Consider the following 25,155-nt stretch of genomic DNA (forward strand, 5'->3'; position numbering starts at 1 on the left):
GATCATTGAAAGAGTAACCTTGTGAACTATTCCACTGCTAAAGATGGCTGGGGTGGGGGAGTTTGTACAATGAAAATATCCACAAGCTATGCAAGCAGCACTCAAATCCTCCAGAGGGGCAGGAGAGTCCAGAGAGCTCAGAGGCAGCATCTGCTTTCTCTCAAGCACCTGGTGCTGTTCACTGTCAGAGACAGGCTACTGGGCTAGACAGACTCTGATCTGATCCACTAGAGCAGAGTTCTTAAGTGAACATTTCTAAAACCCTTTGAAGGTGGGAAGTGCTCTCTGCAGGAGGTATGTTGTGTATTAAGCAGTTACAATCCCTGAACTCATCTGATTCCTTGCAGCACATTGTTGGGCTCTATATGCACTGTATGTGGTCCATGGTAAACAAACAAGACAAGGCTGAAGAGTGAGCTATGTGGAAACCTTGTTTTGCGGCTGTAGTTTTAGCTGTTTGTTTTAATAAATTTCTCCTGTTTAAGTAGGGCTGCATTTTCACAGGTCATGACACACAAATAGCTTCACTGCAGCTAATACAACAGAGAGGATCAATGTCAGCCTTGGGTAAATCGCTTTATCACTGCGTGGCACGGTCCATCCATGACATGGGGATCACGTTGCCTAGCAAGATAGCTAAAGATCTTCTAAATGTAGTGATCAAAATCATCATGCTACGCGTGCGTTAGACTCAGTTTTACTAGCCAGCTTCAACTGGACAATCCCAGCTTCATCCCCAGGGCAATGGATGCCCTGTAGTTCCAGATAAGGTGCTGTGCACATGTGTAAATAGCTGCATAATTGAAGATGTCCCGTTTATCTTCCTCTCTGTGAAATACCGATGCTACCTCTCCCTCTGCCCAACTAGCGCAGGGGCTTATCCTTTCAGGTTACTCAGCTGTTGTCCTAGCTTCAAAGCTGATCCCTTGCCCTGCCTCCAAGTCCTGGCTCAGGGCAAAGGATTCCCATTGCAGGGACCCTGCCTCCTTCCATCCCCCTGCCAAGAGGAAGGAAAGGGAACTGAAAGCTAAAGAAATAAGCCACACAATTGTCTATTCCTTCAGGACTTTGTAGCCTAGCTTTAGGGCCCACAAGTTGTATGATACACAGTGTTGCCCACTTGCCACACAGCCCTGCTCCCAACTCTCAGCTGCTTTTATATGGTTTCCTGGCTTCCCTGTCTGCTCCCCATCGGCCTGCCCACCCCAGTGCTGCATCCTCACTACAATTATTGCAGTCTCTTTGTCAGGCTGCAGCAGCTGCCGACTCAGCTGGGGTAGAGGAGGAAGGTGGAGATGACCAGCAAGTGACAGAGGGAAGAGAGGAGAGGAGCTAGAAGCAAGGTCAAGGACTCCATATAGGTTTTTAAGGTCAGGCTTGACAAAGCCCTGGCTGGGATGATTTAGGTAGGGTTGGTCCTGCTTTGAGCAGGGGGTTGGACTGGATGATCTCCTGAGATCTCTTCCAACCCTGATATTCTATGATTCTATGATTTGGGGGAAGAGGCACAGAAGGGAGCTGGACCTAGAGGTAAGAGGTGGAACAGGGGCTGGGCCTTAGGGGAATAGGTGGGGCAGAAGGAGGTCCTTGGGGGAAGAGGTTGGGTGGGGGTTGTGACCTCAAGAGTCATTGTGGATAATTCTCTGTAAACATCCACTCAATGCAAAGTGGCAGTCAAAAAAGCTAATAGACAGTTGGAAATAATTAGGATCAGGATAGTTAATAAGACAAAAGATATCATATTCCCTCTATATAAATCTGTACTATGTCAATCTCTAGTTGTCCCATCTCAATAAAAATATATTGGAATTGGAAAGGGTTCATAAAAGGGCAATAAAAATGATTACGGTTATGGAACAGCATCCATATGAGGTGAGATTAATAGGACTGGGAGTTTTCAGTTTGGAAAAGAGATGACTAAGGGAGGATATGATTGAGCTCTATAAAATCATGACTGGTGTGGATAAAGTAAATAAGGAAATGTTATTTAATTCTTCTCATCACATAAGAGCTAGAGGTCACCAAACAAAATTAATAGGCACCAGGGTTAAAGCAAACAAAAGGAACTATTTCTTCACACAGTACACAGTCAACCTGTGGAACTCTTCGCCAGTGGATGTTGTGAAGGTCAAGACTATAACAAGGTTAAAAAAAGAACTGGAGGATCAATGGTCAGGGATGGGTCCCTATTCTCTGTTTGACAGAAGCTGGGAATGGGTGTCAAGGGATGGATCACCTGATGATTAGCTGTTCTGTTCATTCCCTCTGGGGAACTTGGAATTGGCCATGATCTTAAGAGAGGCCTAGATGAACCTTTGGTCTGACACAGTATGGCTGTTCTTATGTTCTTACGGGTCCAGTGACCAGCAATTAAAAAACTGGAATCCAAGGAGTTCTACATAGACCAATTCCCCAGTTTGGCATGCTAACACAGCACAGTCAGGTCAGGAAAGGCTTTAATGTCTCTTTGACTGTACAGTAAGTGATTCAGGGAACAGGGCCCAGCATCATGTTACCAGCCAGCTCTGCACGGAGCTTGGTCTGAGAGTCAGAGCACCAGGAGAAAATTTTAGGTCCCTTTATGAGTAACAAGATGGAGCAGACTGTCCCGGATCTGCTTCTTTCTCACCCAGTAGATGATGGAGTTGAGGATGGGGGGCACCAGGAGGTACACGTTGGCCATGAGAACGTGGAAATGCAGGACCACATTGTATCCATACTGGTGTGTGAGAGAGGAGATGTAAAAGATGAAGATGGCACAGAGGTGGGATCCGCAGGTCCCAGAAGTCTTGAGCCGAGCATCCTTTGTGGGGAGGTTGAAGATGCTCCTGAGGATCTGGATATAAGAGGCGAGGATAAAAATTACATCCAGACTCTTCACACAGAATAGCACAAAGAGGCCGTAGTAATTACTGACGTGGGTGTCTGCACAGGCCAATTTCACCATGGCCATGTGCTCTTAGTGCATGTAGGGGATAATGTTGGTTCTGCAATATGGCCATTGCCTCGCTAGGAAGAGATAGGGCAATATGAGCATGCCACTGAGCAACACCACAGCCAGGCCATTCTTGGCCACCACAGGGTTTGTGAGGGTGGTAGAATGTCTCAGAGGATTGCAGATGGCCACATAGCAATCAAAAGCCATGGCCACAAAGATCCCAGATTCCATCGCTGAGAAGCAGTGAATGAAGTACATCTGGGTGAGGCAGGCACTGAAATCGATCTCCCTGGAATAGAACCAGAAGATGCTGAGTGTTTTGGGCAGGATGGATGTAGACAGGACCAGGTTGGTGACAGCCAGCATGCAGAGGAAATAGTACATGGGCTCATGGAGGCTCGGCTCCCTCTGCATGACTAACAGGGTGGTGAAGTTCCCCAAGATGGCTATGATATACATGGTGCAGAAGGGGATGGAGATCCAGACACGGGCTCTCTCCAGGCCTGGAATGCCGAGTAGGATGAAGGTGGAGGGGTTGGTGAAATTGGTTGTGTTGGAATCTGACATGAAGTAGAGGAGAAGATGTGTAACTCTGAGATAGAATGGTGTCTCCTACATGTACCATACATTCCCCTGACTTTCTGTATGTGCCCAAGGTTCCACGGGGACGGCAGCAGTACAAATGCCTGGTTGGAGAGACAATTTTAATATGAGACACTACATCCAGTACTGGAGGCTGTTCTCATGCGTGAAGCAGATTGGTCCCTCTTCACATACTGAAAAATGACATTTTCATTGCTCAGATAAATGAATTATGAACAATTGACCCTACTAATGCCAATTCTATATTTGATGGTGCTTCATGCATCTATAATTCCTACATGTCGATGTGTGGAAAACCTTAACCTGCACCAACAGGAAACACACGTGTAAATACTGGCTATCCATCATTAACATAAAAATTGCCATACTGGATCAGGAAAAAGGTTCATCTAGCCCAGTATCCTGTCTTTCGACAGTGGCCAATCCCAGGTGCCACACAGGGAATGAACAGAACAGGTTATCATCAAATGATACATCCATCCTCTGTCACCCATTCACAGCTTCTGGCAAACAGAGGATAGGCACATCATCGCTGCCCACCCTAGTTAACAGCCATTGATGGACCTATCCACCATAAATTTATCTAGTTATTTTTTGAATCGTGTTATAGTCTTAGCCTTCACAACATACTCTGGCAAGATCTGAAAACTGACCATTTATTCCTACCCTTTGCTTCCTATCATTTAACCAGATACCAGTCCATGAGAGGACCTCACCTCTTATGCCATGACAGCTTATTTTACTTAAGAGCCTTTGGTGAGGAACCTTGTCATAGAATCATAGAATTATATAAGATTAGTGTTGGAAGAGACCTCAGGAGGTCATCTAGTCCAACCCCCTGCTCAAAACAGGATCAACCCCAACTAAATCATCCCAGCCAGGGCTTTCTCAAGCCGGCCATAAAAACCTCTAATGATGGAGATTCCAACACCTCCATAGATAACTCATTCCAGTGCTTCACCACCCCCTGAGTGAAATAATTTTTCCTAATATTCAACTTGAACTTCCCCCATTGAAACATGAGAACATTGGTCCTTGATCTATCATTGGTCACCACCGAGAGCAGCCTAACTCCATCATCTTTGGAACCCCCCTTCAGGTAATTAAAAGCTGTTATCACTGTGTTACCATAAAAAGAATGGCTCAGGTATGGGAATCTCCTTCACATCTTCAACTGTGAAGACTGGTGCAAATAATTTATTTAGTTTCTCTGCAATGGTCTAATGGTCCTTGAGTGCTCCTTTAGCATCTTGATCATCCAGTGGCCTGACTGGTTGTTTTGCAGGCTTCTGGCTTCTCATGCATTAAAAAAAAATGCAGTTACTTTTTGAGGCTTTGGCTAGTTGTTCTTCAAATTCTTTTTTGGCCTTCCTAAATCTTTTCTTTTTTGTACTTCATTGGCCAGATTTTATGCTCCTTTCTATTTTCCTCACTAGGATTTAATTTTCATTTTTAAAAGATGCCTTTTAGCATCTCACTGTTTCTCTTACCTTCTTGTTTATCCACAATGGCACTCTTTTTGGTTCTCTTTTTATGTTTATTAATTTAGGGTAATTAAGTTGAGCCTCTATTATGGTGTCTTTAAGCAATTTCCATGCAGCTTGCAGGGAATTTACTTTTGGTGCCGTACCTTTTAATTTCTGTTTAACTAAGCTCCTCATTTGTGTGTAGTTCCCCTTTCTGCAATTAAATGCTTTAGTGTTGGGGCCACTGTGGTGTTTTCTCTGCCACAGGGGTGTTACATTTAATTATACTATGGTGACTATTACCAAGCTGTCCAGCTATATTAACCTCTTGGACCTGATCCTGTGCTCTACTTAAGAGTGAATCAAGAATTGCCTCTCCTTGTGCAGGATATAGGAAATCCCCCATTATTACTGAGAGTTTTTTTAATTGCCTCTCTAATTAGTGATAGTTACTCTCACTATCATTGAATGTTAAGATTGGAAGGGACCTCAGGAAGTATCTAGTCCAACCTCCTGCTTAGGGCAGGACCAATCCCCAGACAGATTTTTGCCACAGATCCCTCTGTGGCCCCCTCAAGGATTGAATTCACAACCTGGGGTTTAGCAGGCCAATGCTAATACCACTGAGCTATCCCTCCCCTGAGCCTGACTGGGTGGTTGATAACATAGCTCTACTGCTGTATTTTTTCTATTATTAGAGCATGGAATTACCATCCACAGAGATTCTATGGTCCAGTTTGGTTCATTTAAGATTTTTACTTCATTTGATTCTTCACTTTCTTTCACATAAAGTGCCACTCCCCCAAGAGCAGGACCTGTTCTATCCTTTCTATATAGTTTGTACACTGGTATTACTGTGTCCCACCGATCATCCTCATTCCACCAAGTTTCTCTGATGCCTGTTATATCAAAATCCTCATTTAATATGAGGTGCTCTAGTTCACTCATCTTATTATTTAGACTTCTAAAACTGGTACACAAGCACTTTAAAAATGTATCACTTTTTAGCTGTCTCCCACTACATCATGTAATTGAATGAGATCTTTTTTTCATTTTACTGTTTCTCATCAGATCTTACCTGTATTTTATTATCTTCCATCCTTTCCTCCTTACTTGGACATAGAGAATCTCCATTAGTAGATCCTCCTCTAAGGGATGTTTCTGTCCAAACAACGTTCTCCTCAATACCTGTCGGTTTTCCACCAGCCCTTAGTTTAAAAAACTGCTTTGCGACCTTTTTAATTTTAAGTGCCAGAAATCTTGTTTCATTTTGACTTAGTTAGAATCCATCTTTCCTGTATAGGCTCCCCCTTTCCCAAAAGTTTCTACAGTTCCTAATAAATCTAAACTCCTCCTCCCTATACCATCATCTCATCCACACATGGAGACCCTGCAGTTCTGCCTGTCTAAGTGGTCCTGCACATGGAATTGGAAGCATTTCAGAGAATGTGACCATGGTCGTCCTGGACTTCTATCTCTTACCTGCAGCCTAAATTTGGCCTATCCCTCCCCATGCCATCGGTACCTCCATGTACCATGACCACCAGCTCCTCACCAGCATAACACATAAGTCTATCTAGATGTCTCGAGAGACCTGCCAGCTTCGCACCAGACAGGCAAGTCCTCATGCAAACCCAGCTATCTATGTTTCTAATGATGGAATCACCCATTACTAATACCTATTTCTTCCTAACAATTAGAGTTCCCATCCCTGGAGAGGTGTCCTCAGTGCAAGAGGATACCACTACATCATCTGGGAGGAGGGTCCCAACTATGGGATTGTTTTTCTCTGCTTCAGTTGTATGTTCTCCTTCCCTGAGACTTACATCCAGATTTGGCATCGAGGTTTGTTGCATGGATCCCACACTTTCACAGGCCTTGAGTGGCAGGCCAGTCCTCGCCCACAGGCAACCTGTCAACCTGAAACATATTCTCACCAGTAACTGCACACCGCACCATAGGAACTCTAGCTCAGGAACCAATCCATGCAACAAACCTCAATGCCAACTCTACCCAGATATCTACACCAGCAACACCATTGCAGAACCTAACCAGATCAACCATACCATCACTGGTTCATTCACCTGCACGTCCACCAATGTAATATACACCATCATATGCCAGCAATGCCCGTCTGCTATGTACATAGGCCAAACTGGACAGTAGCTACTGAAAAGGATAAACGGACACAAATCAGATATTAGAATGGCAATATACAAAAACCTGTAGGAGAACACTTCAACCTCCCTGGACACACAATAGCAGACCTTAAGGTGGCTATACTGCAGCTAAAAAACTTCAGGACCAGACTTCAAAGAGAAACTGCTGAGCTTCAGTTCATCTGCAAATTTGACACCATCAGCTCAGGATTGAACAAAGACTGTGAATGGCTTGCCAACTACAAAACCAGTTTCTCCTCCCTTTGATTTTCACACCTCAACTGCTAGAACAGGGCCTCATCCTCCATGACTGAACTACCTCATTATCTCTAGCTTGCCTGCATATGTATAGCTGCCCCTGGAGATTTCCAGTACATGCATCTGAGGAAGTGGGTATTCACCCACGAAAGCTCATGCTCTAAAATGTCTGTTAGTCTATAAGGTGCCACAGGATTCTTTGCTGCTTTTACAGATCCAGACTAACACGGCTACCCCTCTGATCGTGTACTTAGATTTCCAGAAAGCCTTTGATAAGGTCCCTTACCAAAGGCTCTTACGTAAATTAAGCTGTCATGGGATAAAAGGGAAGGTCCTTTCATGGACTGAGAACTGGTTAAAAGACAGAACAAAGGGTAGGAATTAATGGCAAATTCTCAGAATGGAGAGGGCTAACTAGTGGTGTTCCCCAAGGGTCAGTCCTAGGACCAATCCTATTCAATTTATTCATAAATGATCTGGAGAAAGGGGTAAACAGTAAGGTGGAAAAGTTTGCAGATGATACTAAACTACTCAAGATAGTTAAGATCAAAGCAGATTGTGAAGAACTGCAAAAAGATCTCACAAAACTAAGTGATTGGGCAACAAAATGGCAAATGAAATTTAATGTGGATAAATGTAAAGTAATGCACATTGGAAAAAATAATCCCAACTATACATACAATATGATGAGGGTTAATTTAGCTACAACGAGTCAGGAAAAAGATCTTGGGGTCATCATGGATAGTTCTCTGAAGATGTCCACGCAGTGTGCAGAGGCTGTTAAAAAAGCAAACAGGATGTTAGGAATCATTAAAAAGGGGCTAGAGAATAAGACTGAGAATATATTATTGCCCTTATATAAATCCATGGTGCCCCCACATCTCGAATACTGTGTACAGATGTGGTCTCTTCACCTCAAAAACGTTATTCTAGCACTAGAAAAGGTTCCGAAAAGGGCAACTAAAATGATTAGTGGTTTGGAGAGGGTCCCATACGAGGAAAAATTGAAGAGGCTAGGCCTCTTCAGCTTGGAAAAGAGGAGACTAAGGGGGGATATGATAGAGGTATATAAAATCATGAGTGATGAGAAGAAAGTGGATAAGGAAAAGTTATTTACTTATTCCCATAATACAAGAACTAGGGGTCACCAAATGAAATTAATAGGCAGCAGGTTTAAAAAAAATAGAAGGAAGTTCTTCTTCACACAGCACACAGTCAACTTGTGGAACTCCTTGTCTGAGGAGGTTGTGAAGGCTGGGACTATAACAATGTTTAAAAGGGAACTGGATAAATTCATGGTGGCTAAGTCCATAAATGGCTATTAGCCAGGAAGGGTAAAGAATGGCGTCCCTAGCCTCTGTTTACCAGAGGATGGAGATGGATGGCACATGTCAGTATAAGATATGGCATCCTCCCACCTCCCCTTTCAAGGGACCAATGCCTGCCTTCAGACACAGAAGACAATCTTCATTGCCATATAATTTCACTTTTTCTTTTTTTAGCCACTAGGAATGTACCTGTCGGACAATCAAAGGAGTTTCTCCATTTCTATGGACCCCAAATCAGAAATCAACATATATATTTTACACTAATAACATTTTATCAAAGTATTAATTAAATGTTAACTTGCTAACTTGAGACCATGGGCGGAGACACTATATAACCTTTTAACCATTGGCTACTGTGCTGTCTTGTCTTGCTTCAAAACCTATGCCAGTGTGTAAAATTGACTTCACCATCACTTTCCCCCACCCAAGGCATATATATATATTCTATTATAATCAATTGATTGGCAGTGTCTCTGAGCCTAATAAGCCGGGTGACACTCTGCCAGCGCTGTGTGTAATAAACTCCTATGCTTGACCTCTACACAATGTGGATTTATGTCCTTCAGTCTTGTTTTCTCCTCAGACTATGTTAAATTCAGTGTCTGCCTACACCCGGGAAAAGGGGGAGGTCAGCCTGGACTGCCTTTCTGGGGGCAAAGGGAACCCCAGTAGCCACTCTGCCTGTGCAAGGAGAGAGGGACAGACCCGGCAGGAGAGAGAGAGGACGTAGAGACTAAAAGGAGTCACTGTGAATAACTTTGCCTCAAAATGATACAAAGCTTTAACATATTGCAGCCCTCTAGAAACCTGAGGACACCCCTTTTCTGTGTTGGCAACTTCTGACTGTGCCACAAGGCTGTAGTGAGGTTTCTCAAAGGAGGAGGCATGGTCCGGATGGAGGATGGCTTCAAAGTTGATACATTAGAGTCTGAGACACCCCTCTGGACCTAGGAGGGCTTGTTACACCTCTTTGGTCTGTGCATTAGGAAGGATGTCCATTCCCTATTTCACCCCCATCATTTTAGAAGTATAATTGGGATTATGTTTTCCAGTGTGCAATACTTTGCACGTATCAACACTGAATTTCATCAGCCATTTTGTTGCACAGTCAGTCACTTTAGTGAACTCCTTTTGTAGCTCTTCACAGTCTGCTTGGTACTCAAGAATCTTAAGTAGTTTTGTATCACCTGCAAATTTTCCACCAGAATGTTTACTCCTTTTTTCCAGATCATTTATGAATATGTTGAATAAGACTCGTCCCAGGACAGACTCCTGGCAGACAGTACTATTTACCTCTCTCCATTCAGAAAACTGACCATTTATTCCTATCCTTTGTTTCCTATCTCTTAACCAATTGCCAAACCAGTTACCAAACTTCCTTCTTATCCCGTGACAGCTAGAGTGTCAGGTCAAACCCATTGATTACAAACATTAGCGTCAAGCCATATATCCTGGTGACTGTGATGTCCCCACATACCATCTTCGCCACAGCTATGTGCTCGCATTGCGTGTGGGTAATGCGGTTGGCACAGAATGGCTGTCTGCTCAGGAGTAGGGGCAGAGGCAGAATGAAGAGAACAGCTCTTATCAAACCCACAAGCCCTAGCTTAGCTATTAGTGCATTGCTGAGGATGGTGGCATATCTCAGAGGGATACATATGGCAACATAACGATCAAAGGCCATTGTCACAAGGATGGCTGAGTGCATAACAGAAACTATGTGAAGGAAGAACATCTGGGTGAGGCAGCCAGCCATAGTAATGCCTTTCAAATTGAACCAAAATATACACAGTGCCTTTGGCACGACGAAGGTAGGTGTGGCGATGTCTGTGAGCGCCAGCATGCAGAGCAGCATGTACATCGGCTTGTGCAGGGTCTGCTCCTTACCTACAACACACAGAAGCATGAAATTTCCCAACAGACCGATAATGTAGAATGTAGAGAAAGGGATGGAAATCCAGACATGAGCAGCTTCCAGGCCAGGGATGCCTATTAGGGTGAATGTTGAAGGGTCAGAATAGGTAAGGTTGAAAGTTGCCATGAAGTGGTCAATGTGTCGATATGATTCAGAAATGCTCAAGGTGCCTGTGAAGGGAGAGAAGCAGAGTGGTGGGGTTTACATGCTTTATAACAAATAGTACTATCATAAACATAGAGATAAGAGTAGCATAAAATTCCTCCTGGACAGCTGTACTGAATCGCTTAACCTATAAGGGATTAAGAAGCTCAAATGTCCTAGTTGGCACCTGACCAGAAGGGCCAATAAGGAAAGGAGATACTTTCAAAAATTTGAGGGTGGGGGGTGGAGGTTTTGTTTGTGGCTCTCGTTGTTTGTTCCCTCTCCGGACGGAGAGAGAGACTAGGCAGGTACAACATCTCCTGAAAACATACATGAGATGATCCATATAAAATTACAAACATTGTAAGTAAGGCAAGGAAATGCATTAGGTTATCTTTTGCTTTTGCTTGTGAATTTTCCCTATGCTAAAGAGGTAGTTTCATTTCTGGTTTTGTAACTGTGAAGCTGAGTCCAGAGGGGAGCCCTCTGTGTTTCAAACCTTTTTATTGCCTTGTAAAGTTAACTTCCATCCTGATTTTGAAGGTGTGATTTTTTTACTTCTTTCTTTATAATAAAGTTCTTTTAAGAACCTGATCAATTTTAGTGTCATAAAGATAAGGGTCTGGTCTCTACTCACATTGCTAAGGAAATTAGTTCATATATTATTCTCAAGCCTAAACAGGAAAGGGGGTGAAGGGGCTTGGGGGATATTTTTGGGGGGGATAGGGATTCCAAGTGATCCTCCCTTGAATTTTTGTGTAAATCACTTGGTGATGGCAGCAATACTGTCCAAGGACAAGGAAAGGAATTTGTGCCTTAGGGAAATTTTTAACCTAAGCTGGTAGAATATAAGCTTAGGGAGTCTTTCATGTGAGTCCCCACATCTGTACCCCAGAGTTCAATGTAGGCAGGGACTCTGACAAGTACGGTAAATATTTTATAGCTATTAACATTCTAGGAGTCTTCTTGAGTGGGGAGTGAAGAACCACCAACAGTGTCATTCCCTGCTTGATATAACTTTAGCATATGGGGAGAAATCTTTGTTTTAAAACTTGGTTCCAAGACCAGTTTGTGGGAAAAGTACAGACTCCCCTGTGGAGTCATAGCATCCATTAATTATAAGCTGTCTGAAGTGTTCTCAGGAAGGCTCATTGAGTAAGAGATAAGTTTCTCCTAAGGCCTATTGTTTTCCCTAATAGTTCATTGCCCTCAATAGGCCCTTCCCAACCAGCTATCTAGACTGAAACCATCTTGCTTAGTGGATGTTACCCAGATGTAACTACATTTGAAATACAGATACTTAGTCAATATTCATAACTTCAGACAAAAATCATACATGTATACAAATAGGATAATCATATTCAGAAAGTCATAACTTTTTCAGTGACATCGGCCATGACCCATCTTGCATATGTTGCATCATAATTATACTGTAATCATATAATCATATCATAATAATACCACTATGAACAATATGGGACATAGAGTTACAAAAAGATCAATGGTTATTTCTACCAGTGAAATGCCTGAAGTTACATAACACCAACAAGAACTGGAAACTGAGTAAAAATTGTGACACCCAGACTGCAGTTCTGAGGCTTGCCAGGGCAAAGAGACCCTGAAACTCCCCAGGAAAGGTCCCAACACTGGCCTTGGACCAACAATCACAAAGAACAAATTAATTTCAGTAGTACTGCCCACCTGTTCGTCTACACATCACTCTGCATTCCTGTGATGATCCTCTGGTGTTATCTGGACTGGTGATCTGCTACGTCACTCCAGTCCTTGACTCTGGGAGCCAGACGGACCCTGCTCTGCTGTGAGAACCCCACTCTTGGGCTGTTCAACACACAGCTGCTGTCATGTGATCTGCTCCTTGGATCGTGCAAGTGAATGACAGTAGCCAATATCTCCGGTCCCGGACACACCCTAGGAACCTCCATCTTGCAGTGTCTGGTTATGTCTGCTGGACACTGCAAGCTTATATGAGTTCATCAATTTAACAAAGAAAATGATATGCACCAGGCTTGTTATCTCAAGGGGAGGTTCTTACACACTTCAAACCAAACACACTGCTTCAGGTAGAATAAACAAAAAAATCTATTAACTACAAAGTTCAATTTTACATGATATTAAGTAATAGGCAAAAAGTCAGTGTGGTTACCAAAATAAAATAAAATATAAAAATACAGTCTAAACTAAACCCTACTAGACTGGGCAACATCTAGGTTAAGCAGTTTTTCTCACCCCACTGGATATTGCAGTCCTTAATATACAAGTTTGTTCCTTAAACCTGGACCAATCTCCCCTGTTTGTGTCTTGTCTTTTTCTCAATGTCGTAGTTGCTTACAGTGAAGGTGGGGGCAGGAGAAGGGCCCAGTATCTGTCTGTTTTATACCCTCAGTCCATGTGCTTTGGGAGCAAAAGTCCGGGCATGTTTGGGGGGCATTGCTGAGTCTCTCCAAGCAAGGCTGAGCAACTCCCCTGGTGGGGTCTCAGGCAGGTCAGTCTTTGCATTGTAGCTCCCTTGCTGGACAATGGCTGTTGATGGTTGTTTGACACCCCGCCTGGGGCGCTTGTTACTTTCCTTGCTGTTGCCTCTGAGGAGCTAATATCTGGCTGATTCCCCAACTTACAGCTTGTTTTAGTGACAACCATTCAACACAGTTCTCATAACTTCATATGCATTAATGATACACGTATATGGAAAGAGAAATGACTTTCAGCAGATCATAACCATTCCCCTAATACCTTACAAGGTAAGGTTTATATGTAAGATCATGATTATATGAAAATGAGGAATATGGGGGTTAAGTATAGAATGTCATAGCCCCCACAAAGCCTCAGTGCTACTCACCTGTCACTGTACATCCCCTGCCTGCCTCCACAACTTTCAGCAGTGCCCACTTCTCTGTGTATATCTGCTGCCTGCACCCACAGCCTCCAGCACTCCCAGCCTCCCTGTGTACACTCTACTCCCTGCCCCACAACCTCTGGTGCTGATCACCTGTCCATGTATTCCGCCACGCCCAGAACTTCCATCCCTGCCACATAGGGATACCCCTCACCCAGGACCAAAACCAGGTGCCACACACCACAGCGACGTCTCACAGACATACCTCCTCAGACAAGGTTCAACTCAGTGTCTGCCTGCACCAGGAAAAAGGGGGAGATGAGACTGAACTGCTTTTCTGGAGGCAAAGGGAACCCTGGTAACAGCTCAGCCTGTGCAGGGAAGGTGAGGGGAACAGGCCTGGCAGGAAGGAGAGAGGACATGGACGCTAAAAGGAGCCAGCATGAGTAACTCTTCCTCAAAATGACACAGAGATTTAACATGTTGCAGCCAGTTAGAAACCTAGACATAACTTTCTGAAGCTGCTTTTCCCTGTTCACAATTGTTGATGTCGCCACAAAACTGTAGTGGGCTTTCTCATGGGAGGAAAGATGGTTTGGATGGGGGATGGTGTCAGAGACCTCTTCTGTGGTCCACTTTACATTGAATTCTGAGACACCCCTGGACACAGGAGGTGCCTGTGCATCAGGGAGGACATTCATTTCACATTTTGCATAATTTCTGGACTCCATGTCACTCTGATCTGGATACTGCATGTCCTGATGTCCTGCTCCCACCACCTCACACACTGTGTGTTCCTGGATCTCCCCTAGTGACTTTTCCAACACCACCTCTAAGCCAGAAAGATGCTTTTATTTGTACTGCCTTTTGGTGCTTCTCATCCTCTCCAGAAACAGAGATTCAGGAGTTCAGGGTGAGCAGGCCTCTCTCCTCCCTTCAAAAGAAAATGTTATCCTAATTGTTTTGAAGCTTTAAGCCTGTGAGATTGAGATTTCAGCAACTCTTCATTAATGATCTGGAGGATGGCGTGGACTGCACCTTCAGCAAGTTTGCAGATGACACTAAACTGGGAGGAGTGGCAGATACACTTGAGAGTAGGGATAGGATACGGAGGGACCTAAACAAACTAGAGAACTGGGCCACAAGAAACCTGATGAGGTTCAACAAGGACAAGTGCAGAGACCTGCACTTAAGACGGAAGAATCCCATTCACTGTTACAGACTAGGGACTGAATGGCTAGGCAGCAGTTCCTCAGAAAAGGATCTAGGGGTTAAAGTGGACGAGAATCTGGATGTGAGTTGACAGTTTGGCCTTGTTGCCAAGAAGGCTAACGGGATAATCCACTGCATTAGTAGGACCGTTGACAGCAGATTGAGGGACATGATCATTTTCCCCTCTATTCAACAATGGTGAGGCCTCATTTGGAGTACTGTGTCCAGTTTTGGGCCCCACACTACAAGAAGGATGTGGAAAAATTGGAAAGAGTCCAGCGGAGGGCAACAAAAATGATTAGGGGGCTGGAGCATATGACTTAGGAGGAGAAGCTGAGGGAACTGGGATTGTTCTTGTGTCTGAACTAGCTCAACCGTCCTAAGAGGCCACAGGACGACTCCAGATGAAGTCACTGGAGGCTCATAGCCAATCTAATTCAGGGCATTTATTTAAGTCACTACATGTGAATTTAGGAGGAACGCCTGGATCTGCTGGGAATTTGGCTTTTGAAGTCAAAGGGACCAGATTCACTCTGAATGTTTAACTTTTGGCTCCGTGCTGTGAAAATCATGGCTTTAGGTCCTGCTGCAGAGAGCGCTGTTCTGTTAGGATGCTGAAAGAGTCTGAAGGAAACCCCCAGTTCATGTGGTGTTCTGAGACCGGGAATGAAAGCTGGGAATTTCAAAACTCAGGGGCCTTGATTTTGCTCTCAGAGAGGCCAGTGTCAATCTATAGTGACCCAGTGAATGCAGAATGTAAGTGCAGAATATAGCCAGTGTATGGCCCATTCTTGTTGTGAACCCTCTGGTAACATAGAAACCCACTGCAGAAGCTTTGGCTGCACTTCCTAACAGGGCAGTGAAGTTGCTGAATTAGAAAACCAGAGGAAAAGCCACACAGCACAAAACAAGGGGACTACTGAGACAGATAGAAGGACACAGTAAGAGACATGGAACTGACCATAAAAGGAAATATTTGTCTAAACTCTTTGCAATACATTTTTAGTTCCAATTTTACCAAGTAAATCGCTTGGTGTTTCTGACAGTACTAAACAGTTCAAGTCATCGTGCTGGTGAATTCCTGCCCAGATGGTTCTTGAGTTTACCCCTGGAACCCTTTCTGAGCCCTGAGCACTAACTTTAATGCAGAAACAGGCAACTCACCGAAATCCAATTCAGCAGAGAGAGGAAATCTCCTTACTGTGACAGCAGGGCAGAGTCTTGAGAATCAGCGTATGAATCTCACATGTCTGACACTCGACGTGCTGCACGGCGACCTTTATAATCCCCCTGAACAGTCTGTGTGAACTGTCAGGTTGGCCAGGATCCCAGTAGAATTCCCTGGACTCTGTGAGCAGCGGGATAAGCAGAAAATAGACCCTGGAGAACTTCAGCCTGAGAACCTCCCCGGAGAGTGAAGAAATGATTTGCCAATAACAGGGGCTCAACTTTTCAGGGCAAATTGTGTCTTGCAAACTGTTCAGCCTAGCAACTGATGATAGCTTTCTTTTCTGTGTGTAATATACTGCCATCTGCACGATGCGTGGGAATGCTGCTTCAAGATATGGGACCAAAAACAATTTTCAGTTTATCGTAGCATTGTACTGCTGCATCCTGCCCATGCAGTTGTAATATCCATTGCATTAGTCTCTGAAAAATCAGTGCCACCCCGTAGAGGCCAAATTACATGATCCTGAATTGATGCAAGCTGAATGGCATGTAAAAGGCTTTTTTCTGTTATGATTCTGGCATCAACAATATTTGCCAGTGTGCATTTGTGAGGTCTAAAGTTGAATATATGTCTGAAAACTAGGAACTGTTCTAATAGTTAATCTACTCTCTGCATCAAGGATACATCAAATTTCAATACTATGTTGATCTTTCACAAATTGATGCAGAAACAGGTTATGATATCCTGGATCAGAGCTAGAACAATGGGACTTCTCCACTCACTGTGCAATTCGTTCACCTCTCCCCATGCTAAAATGACCTGGACTTCATCTCACATAGTATCACACATTTTATGAGGGAAGAGCCATGGAATTTGCCTGATCAGGTGCCTTGGGGTTATTTCAGTGTGCTGGTATTTTAGGTATCTGTGCCCTGCTCAGGTGAGAACATGTGGTAAAGGAACCAAATAAATTCTACATCTGGATCTCCTGTTTGGGCTACTGTCCCTACCTCCATACTTGTATCATAGGTGCCTTGCAGACAAATTTGGGCTCCAGACTGTATGAGTCTGATGGTTTGTCACCCCTGAGGTGCAGTCTAGGAGCCATGAGAACTACTGCATCCCTTTAACCAGCCAACTGGGCTGGCTTTGTTTCACACTGTTTTGCTGGTGATTCAGCCTCTCCAGGCCCTGTGATCACCAACATGAGAGCAGATGGTGCCACAGACCAAAACTGAGTTACCTGAGAGTTCACCAAAGCCACCTAAGTATAAACAGCACACATCAGCCAATTTCTCAGCTCTCAAGGCTCATACCCTTCCCCCACAGTGTATAAACCCAAAAATGTACTGTCTTACACAGCATAGGGATCTTTACAATGTAAGTTCATTAATACAGTTCCTCCTCCAGTTCATGTGGGAAGGAAACACCATAAGCCAAGGTGAGATTTTCCCAGACACTTCAGTCAAAGGCATGCTGGTTTAGATAAAGCGGAAAATCAAGTTTAACTAGAAAAAGATTTTAAGTGATTATGATAGCAAACAGATCAAAGCAGATCAAAGCACCCCTCTTTGTACAGCTCCAACATATGGCAGGAATGATTTCTTCCAAAAAGAGTTCCCAGTCCAGTTTGTGGAAAAGTACAGGTACCCAAAATGGAGTTCAGTGTCATGTGGTCTGGTCACATGTCTTGCATGCCCTGCTGAGTCATAGCAGCCATTGTCCATAGATTGTCTGGAACATTCTCAGGAACACTCACCAGGTGGAGGATAAGCTGCTTCTCCTATTGTTTCCCCAATGGCCCATTACCCTTTATAGGCCCTTCACAACCAGCTGTCTAGCCTGGAAGCATTTTGCCTAGTGGGTGTCACCCGGTTGTAGCTACATTTGAAATACAGCTACATAGTCAATATTCATAACCTCAGATGCAAACATGATACATGCACACTGAAAAGGATTATCCCATGACATCTCACAAGACATCTCTTGTACAAAATGCATAATAATTATGTCGTAATCATACAACTCTGGAATTATACGTGGTACAGTGTGACAATGAGGTTATGTGGAGGATCCCCACCTAGGCCTTTAAGAAATTCAAATGATAGAAGTAAAGCACATTAGAAAACATGATCCCAACTATATGTACAAAATAATTAGCTCTAAAATAGCTTTTACCACTCAAGAAAGAGCTCTTGGAATCGTCGTAGATAATTCTCTGAAAACATCAGCTCCCTGCGCCACAGCAGTCAAAAAAGCTAACAGCATGTTAGGAACCATTAGGAAAGGGATAGCTAGGAAGATATAAAGTATATTAATGCCACTATTTAATCCCCTACCTTGTATACTATGGGCAGTTCTGGTTGCCTCATGTCAAAACAGATATATTAGAAAAGGAAAAGGTAAACTGAAGGGCAACAAAATGATTAGGAGTGTGGAACAGTTTCCATCTGAGGAGGGATTAAAAAACTGGGACTTTTCAGGTTGGATAAGAGATGACAAAGAGAGGCTATTATAGAGATCTATAAAATCATGAATGGTGTGGAGAGAGTAAATACGGAAGTCTTGTTTACTCCTTCACGTAATACAAGAATCAGGGGTTACTGAAGGAAATTAATAGGCAGCAGATTTAAAACAAAGTAAAGGAAATACTACATACAACACACGGGCAACCTGTGGAACTCATAGCCAGGGGATTTGTGAAGGCTAAAATTATAATAGTATAATGGTGTCAAAAAGAACTAGATAAATTCATGGAGGATAGATGCATCAATGACTGTTAGCAAAGATATTCAGGGAAGCAACTCCATGCTCTGGGTGTCCCTGGCATCTGACTGTCAATGCTTCGATGATGGAGAACAGGAGATGGATCCCTCAGTAATAGCCTGATCTGTTCTTTCCCTCTAAAGCACCTGGCATTGGCCCCATCAGAAGACAGCATACTCGACTAGACCATTGTTCTCAGCCAATATGGCTGTTTCTATGTTCTTATCTTAGCCTCCTTTTTCTTCTCTAGATGGTTCTCCTCGTAGTTGATGGGGCCCACATGCCTCACTATCTCAAACCGTCCCTGCCATTGACCCAGTAATTTGAAAAGCAGGCTTGATTGTAACCGTAACCCTCAGTCACCCAGTCTGAACACTCACCGCTGGACCCCTTTGTTATCGCCCTTCTCTTGCACCTGTTGTGCATTTAGCAGAATTCTTCTAGCAAATGCCTGCAAAGTCTTGAGGCAATTTCTTAACTGAAGAATTAATTGGACTCTGTTCATGACCTGGGAACTTCTCAGGCAGCAGTTCAAAGGGAGAAAACTTGTAGGCTTGAGGCAACTCCCTGATTGGAAAAAAGAGGTGGGGAAGAGTTGAGCCCAGTGTTTGGAATCAGAGGCTACAAAATTATTTAATGTCTCCATAACAGTTCCTTGAAATCACTCCACCAACCCATTGGTTTGGAGATGGTAGATCAACATTCTTAATGTCTTTACCCTCAGTAGTCCTTGATCTCTAAGGATTGCTTGGGGTATTACCACCCAGGAAAGGACTTACATAAACTAATTAGCTCATTTTGCTCATACCAAGGGTGATGAGACTATGCCTAGAGGGAAATAAACCTGACTGGGTGCCTTTGTCACCGAACTGTGCCTGCAGTCTTTCTCTCTGAGTAACATTGAGGTCTGCTGAATTAGTAGGTTGCCTTATTTGCTAATACTGATAACACTGGAGCTCCAAGGAGAGAGGGTCTGAACAGTGTTACAGAGGCAACACCAACACCAGAGGCAGCCTCCAGGCCGGAGATTGCCATTAGGATGAACGTTGAAGGGTCAGAGGGGGTGAAGTTGAAAGTTGCCATGAGGTGGTTGATGCATCAATATGACTCAGAAATGCTCAAGGTGCCTGTAAAGGGAGAGAAGAACAGCAAGGGGGTTACACACTTTATAACAAATAGTAGAGTAAATATTTTATAGTTATTCACATTCTAGGAGTCTTATTGAGGGGAGTGAAGACCACCAACGATGTCACTCTCTGCTTTATATAACTTTAGCATATGGTAGGAACCCTTTGTTTTAAAACTTGGTTTCCAGACTAGTTTGTGGGAAAAATTACAGATGGAGTCCAGAGTTCTTTGGCCTGGTCACATGCCCTTGTAAAGTCATAGCATCCATTATGTATAGGCTGTCTGAAGCATTCTCAGGGAGGCTCATCTTGTGGGAGATAAATTTCTCTTAACGCCTATTGTTTCATCCAGTGGCTCATTGTCCTGAATAGGCCATTTCCAATCACCTATCTAGACTGAAATATTCTTGCCTAGTGGGTGTTACCCAGTTGTAACTACATTTTAAATACAAATAAATAGTCAATATTCATAATGGCAGACAAAAATCATACATGCATATGAATCAGATAATAATATTCAGAAAGTCATAACTTTTTCAATGACATCTTACATGACCCATCAAGCATAAAATGTATCATAATTATGCTATAATCATATAATCATATTATAACAATATCACTATGATCAATATGGGGTACATTGTCACAAAATATCAATGGTTATTTCTGCTAGTGAAATGCCCAAAGTTACATAACAATAATTGGGAACAAAACTGAATAAAGGTTATGTCACTCAGGTTGCAGTTCTGTGACTTGCCAGGGCAGAGACCCTGAAACTCTCCAAACACACTCTGTACCAGGAAAAGTCCCAAACCTGGCCTTGGATCAACAATCATACAGAAAAAAATTATTTCAGCAGCACTGTCCACCTGTCCATCAACATGCCGCTCTGCATCCCTGTGACATTCCCCTCTGGTGGTATCTAGACCAGTCATCTGCTAGGTCACTCCAATCCTTGACTCTTTGAGCCAGACTGCCCTGCTCTGCTGTGAGAATCCCCACTCCTGGGCTGTTCACTCATGGCCTCTGCCACGTAAGCTGCTGCTTCGATTGCGCAACTGAATGACACTTACCAATATCTCCAGTCCCAGACACATCCCTAGGAACCTCCAGCTCGCCGGGTCCAGTTATGCTTGCTGGATGCTGGATGATTAGATGAATTCATCAGTTTAACAAAGAAATTGACATGCATCAGGCTTGTTATCCCCAGGGGAGTCTCTTACACGCGTCAACCAAACACTCTGCTTCAGGTAGAATAAACAACACATTTTTTAACTACAAAGAGAGATGTTAAGTGATATTAAGTGATAGGCAAAAAGTCAGAGTGGTTACCAAAATAAAATAAAATATAAAAATGCAGTTTAAACTCTCAACCCTATTAGACTGGGAAAAATCTAGATAAAGCAGTTTTTCTCACCCCACTGGATATTGCAGTCCTTAATATACAGGTTTTTTCCTCAAACCTGGGCCAATCTCCCTGTTGTTTTGTTTTCTTCTCAATGTCTTTGTTGCCTGCAGCTAAGGTGGTGGCCAGAGAAGAGGCCAGTATGTGTCCTCTCTGTCTGTTTTATACCCTCAGTCCATGTGTCTGGGGAGCAGAGGCATGTCTGGGGGGCATTGCTGAGTCTCTGCAAGCAAGGTTTAGCAATTCTCTTTGTAGGGCCTCATGCAAGTGAGTCATTGCATTGTGACTCCCTTGTGGGACAATGGCTGCTGATGGGTTGTTTGACACCCTGCAGGGGGTTGTAACTTTCCCTGCTGTTGCCTCAGGGTGGGGGCTAATATGTGGCTGATTCCCCTATTTACAGCATGTTTTAGTCACCACCATACAACAGAATTCTCATTGCCCCATATTCATTAATGATACATATATGGATAGAGACATGACTTTCAGCAGATCATGATGTTTCCCTTGATACTGTACAAGGCATGCTTTATATGTAAGATCTTGATTATCTGAAAATGAGGAATATGGGAGTTACAGTACGCTCTCCCAAGATATAGACTGTCAAAGCACCCACAAAGCCTCAGTGCTACTTTCTGTCACTGTACACACCCCGCCTGCCTCCACAACCCTCAGCAGTGCCCAGTTCACTGTGTACACTCCCTACCTGCCCCCACAGCCTCTAGCACTGCCAGCCTGCCTCTGTACACTCCTCTTCCTTCCACATAACACCTGGTGCTGGTCACTTGTCCATGTAGATCCCCCCCACCCCAGAAATTTCACCCTGTCACACAGTGATACCCCTCACCCAGGACTAAAACCAGGTGCCATACACCGCAGGGACAGCTCACAGAACTATCTCTTCAGACTATGTTAAACTCAGTGTCTGCCTGCACCGGGGAAAAGGGGGAGATGAGACTGAACTGCCTTTCTGGGATTAAAGGGAACCTCGGCTGCAGCTCAACCTGTGCCGGGAAGGAGAGATGGACAGACCTAGCAGGTGGGGGAGACGAGGTGGGATTAAAAGGAGCCAGTGTGAACAACTCTTCTTCAAAAAGACACAAAGCTTTAACATATTGAGTCCAGTTAGAAACCCAAATACTCCTTCCTGAGGCTGCTTTTCTGAGTTGGCAATTGCTGATGTTGTCACAAAACTGTAGTGCGCTTTCTCATGGAAGGAAGTATGGTCTGGGTGGGGGATGGTGACAGAGACCATCTGTTAGAGTGTTGTCCCCTTTCCCTTGCAGTCTCAGACTGCCCTCAGACCCAGGAGGCCTCATGACGCCTCTTTGGTCTGTGCATCAGGGAGGACGTCCATTCCCCATGTTGCATAGTTTCCGGACTTTGTGCCACTGTGATCTGGATACTGCTTGTCCTGCAGTCCTGCGCATACTCACCGCATACACTGTGTGTTCCTGGACCTCCCCAGGTAATATTTGCAACACAACCTCTAATGCGTCTCATCCTCTCCAGAAACAGAGATGAAGGGTCTCTCTCCTCCTATTCCCCCTTGAAAAAAAATGGTTAATCTAATTGCTTTAAAGCTTTAAGGCTGTGAAACTGAGATTTAAGCAACTGTCCTGTCAGTTCTTCTTGGGTCTGAACAAGCTCATCCGTCCTTAGAGGCCTCGGGACGACTCCAGATGAAGTCACTGGAGACTCATGGCCGACGTAAATCCGGACATTTATTTAACTCACTGCATGTGGATTTAGGGCAAACTCTTGGCTCAGTTAGGAATTTTGCCTTTGATCTCAAGTGGACCAGATTCACCCTGAATGTTTAACTGTTGGCTCCTGGTTTTTAAATTCACGGATTTGGGTCCTGCTGCAGAGAGTGCTATTCTGTTAGGGTCTTGAGAGAGTCTGAGGGAATTGTCTGTTCAGGTGTTATCCCCATTCTGTATCTGGCCTTGGTTTGAAAAAGTTTATAGTCATTCATGTTCTCCTTAGGCATTTCAGCCGCCACCTCTGCCAAAGGTCCACTGAGCTGTGGCCTCAGTTCTATCATGTACTGGTCTTCAGGGATGCTGTACCCAAGGCAGGCTCTTTCAAAATTCTCTAAGAAGGCTTCAGTGTCATCACCTGCCTTGTAGGTGGGAAATCTCTTGGGATGTGGAACAATAACTGGCGAAGGGTTGTTAGGGTTGGCTGGAGCATGCTGCCTAGCCTGCGCTAATTCCAGGGCCTGCTGGTGGGTCTCCCTCTGGATTTCCAACTCTTTCTCTTTCATCTCCAGCAATCTCCTGTGGGCGGCCTCTCTTTCTCTTTCTCTCAGCTCCATCTCTTGTAGTTTTTTTTTCACGTCTCGCCTGTGGTCTGCATCTTTGATTTGTTCCTCTGCTCTCTAGTCTCGCTCGTTCCTGTTTCAGGGCATCCTTGGTAGTCATGGTTTCTGTTTTCTTGTATTGGGGCTCCCTCTGCTGTTTACTGCCTGAGATGCTGCTTCTCTGTTGCCTGCTTAGGGTTGCTTAGCCACAGAGTCTTTTTTAAACTCCTTCTACCTAGCTATTCCCGACAGAGTTAGAAAGAAAAAACCCCATTCATTTGCTGGTATATGGTGATTCACAACTGGAGTCCCTTTGTTTAAAAAAGATCCTTGTTAAACCCTAGTGCCTCTGCCTTCAGAGTACTCAGAGGGGAGAGACCAAAAAAACTTGCAGACCTTTGCTTTTAACACAATCTCCTCTAGCCTGCTTTACACACAGCTAGCAGGGGAAGAGAAAGAAAAAATCCTACTGGCTTTTGCTTCTAAACCCAAACCTCCCAGTCTGCCTGCAGATAGCTAGAAATAAAAACCTCACTGGCTTTTGGATTCTATCTTATCCCACATGCTGCCTACCATGTCATGGTACAATTCCCCACTCTGAACCTTAGCGTCCAAAAGATGGGGCATGAGCATGAATTCCTCTAAGCTTAATTACCAGCTTATAACCTGTAGCGCTGCCACCAACCAGGAATTCCAGTGCCTGGTACACTCTGGTCCCCCCAAAACCTTGCCCGGGGACCCCGCAAGACCCAGACCCTCTGGATCTTAACACAAGGAAAGCAAACCCTTTCCCCCACCGTTACCTCTCCCAGACTTCCCCTCCCTGGGTTATCCTGGAAGATCACTGTGATTCAAACTCCTTGAATCTTAAACAGAGAGGAAAATTCACCTTCCTCCCTCCTTCTCTTTCCCCCTCCCAAACTCTTCCTGAGAGAGAAAGTAATCCTGACACAGAAATAAATTAGCCTTTCTCTCCCCCTTCCCTCATTTCTCCCCACCAATTCCCTGGTGAATCCAGACCCAGTCCCCTGGGGTCTCACACCAGAATAAAAAAACAATGAGGTTCTTAAACAAGAAACTTTTAATTAAAGAGAGAAAAACAGTAAAAATGATCTTGTAAATTTAAGATGGAATAGATACAGGGTCTTTCAGCTATAGACACTGGGAACACCCTCCCAGCCTAAGTATACAAATACAAATTAAAATATTTTCAGCAAAATACCAATTTGAACTCCTTTCAGCTAAATACACATTTGAACTTCTTCCAACCAAATACACATTTGCAAATAAAGAAAACAACCATAAGCCTAACTCACTTTATCTACCTAGTACTCACTAGTCTGACCTTATAAGAGCCTGTATCGGAGAGATTGGAGAGAAACCTGGTTGCACGTCTGATCCCTCTGAGTCCCCAGAGTGAACAACAACCAAAACTAACAGCACAGCACAAAAACTTCCCATCCTCAAGATTTGAAAGTATCCTGTCCTCTGATTGGTCCTCTGG

General features: G+C 44.0%; 1 pseudogene; it reads right to left on the minus strand.

Annotated features, from left to right (window-relative positions):
• Positions 1-2,569: 2,569 nt before the first annotated feature.
• On the minus strand, positions 2,570-3,505 carry LOC127030674 (olfactory receptor 52M1-like; annotated as a pseudogene).
• Positions 3,506-25,155: the final 21,650 nt, after the last annotated feature.

Source organism: Gopherus flavomarginatus, chromosome 1 (genome assembly GCF_025201925.1).
Source record: "Gopherus flavomarginatus isolate rGopFla2 chromosome 1, rGopFla2.mat.asm, whole genome shotgun sequence".
Taxonomy (NCBI): domain Eukaryota; kingdom Metazoa; phylum Chordata; order Testudines; family Testudinidae; genus Gopherus; species Gopherus flavomarginatus.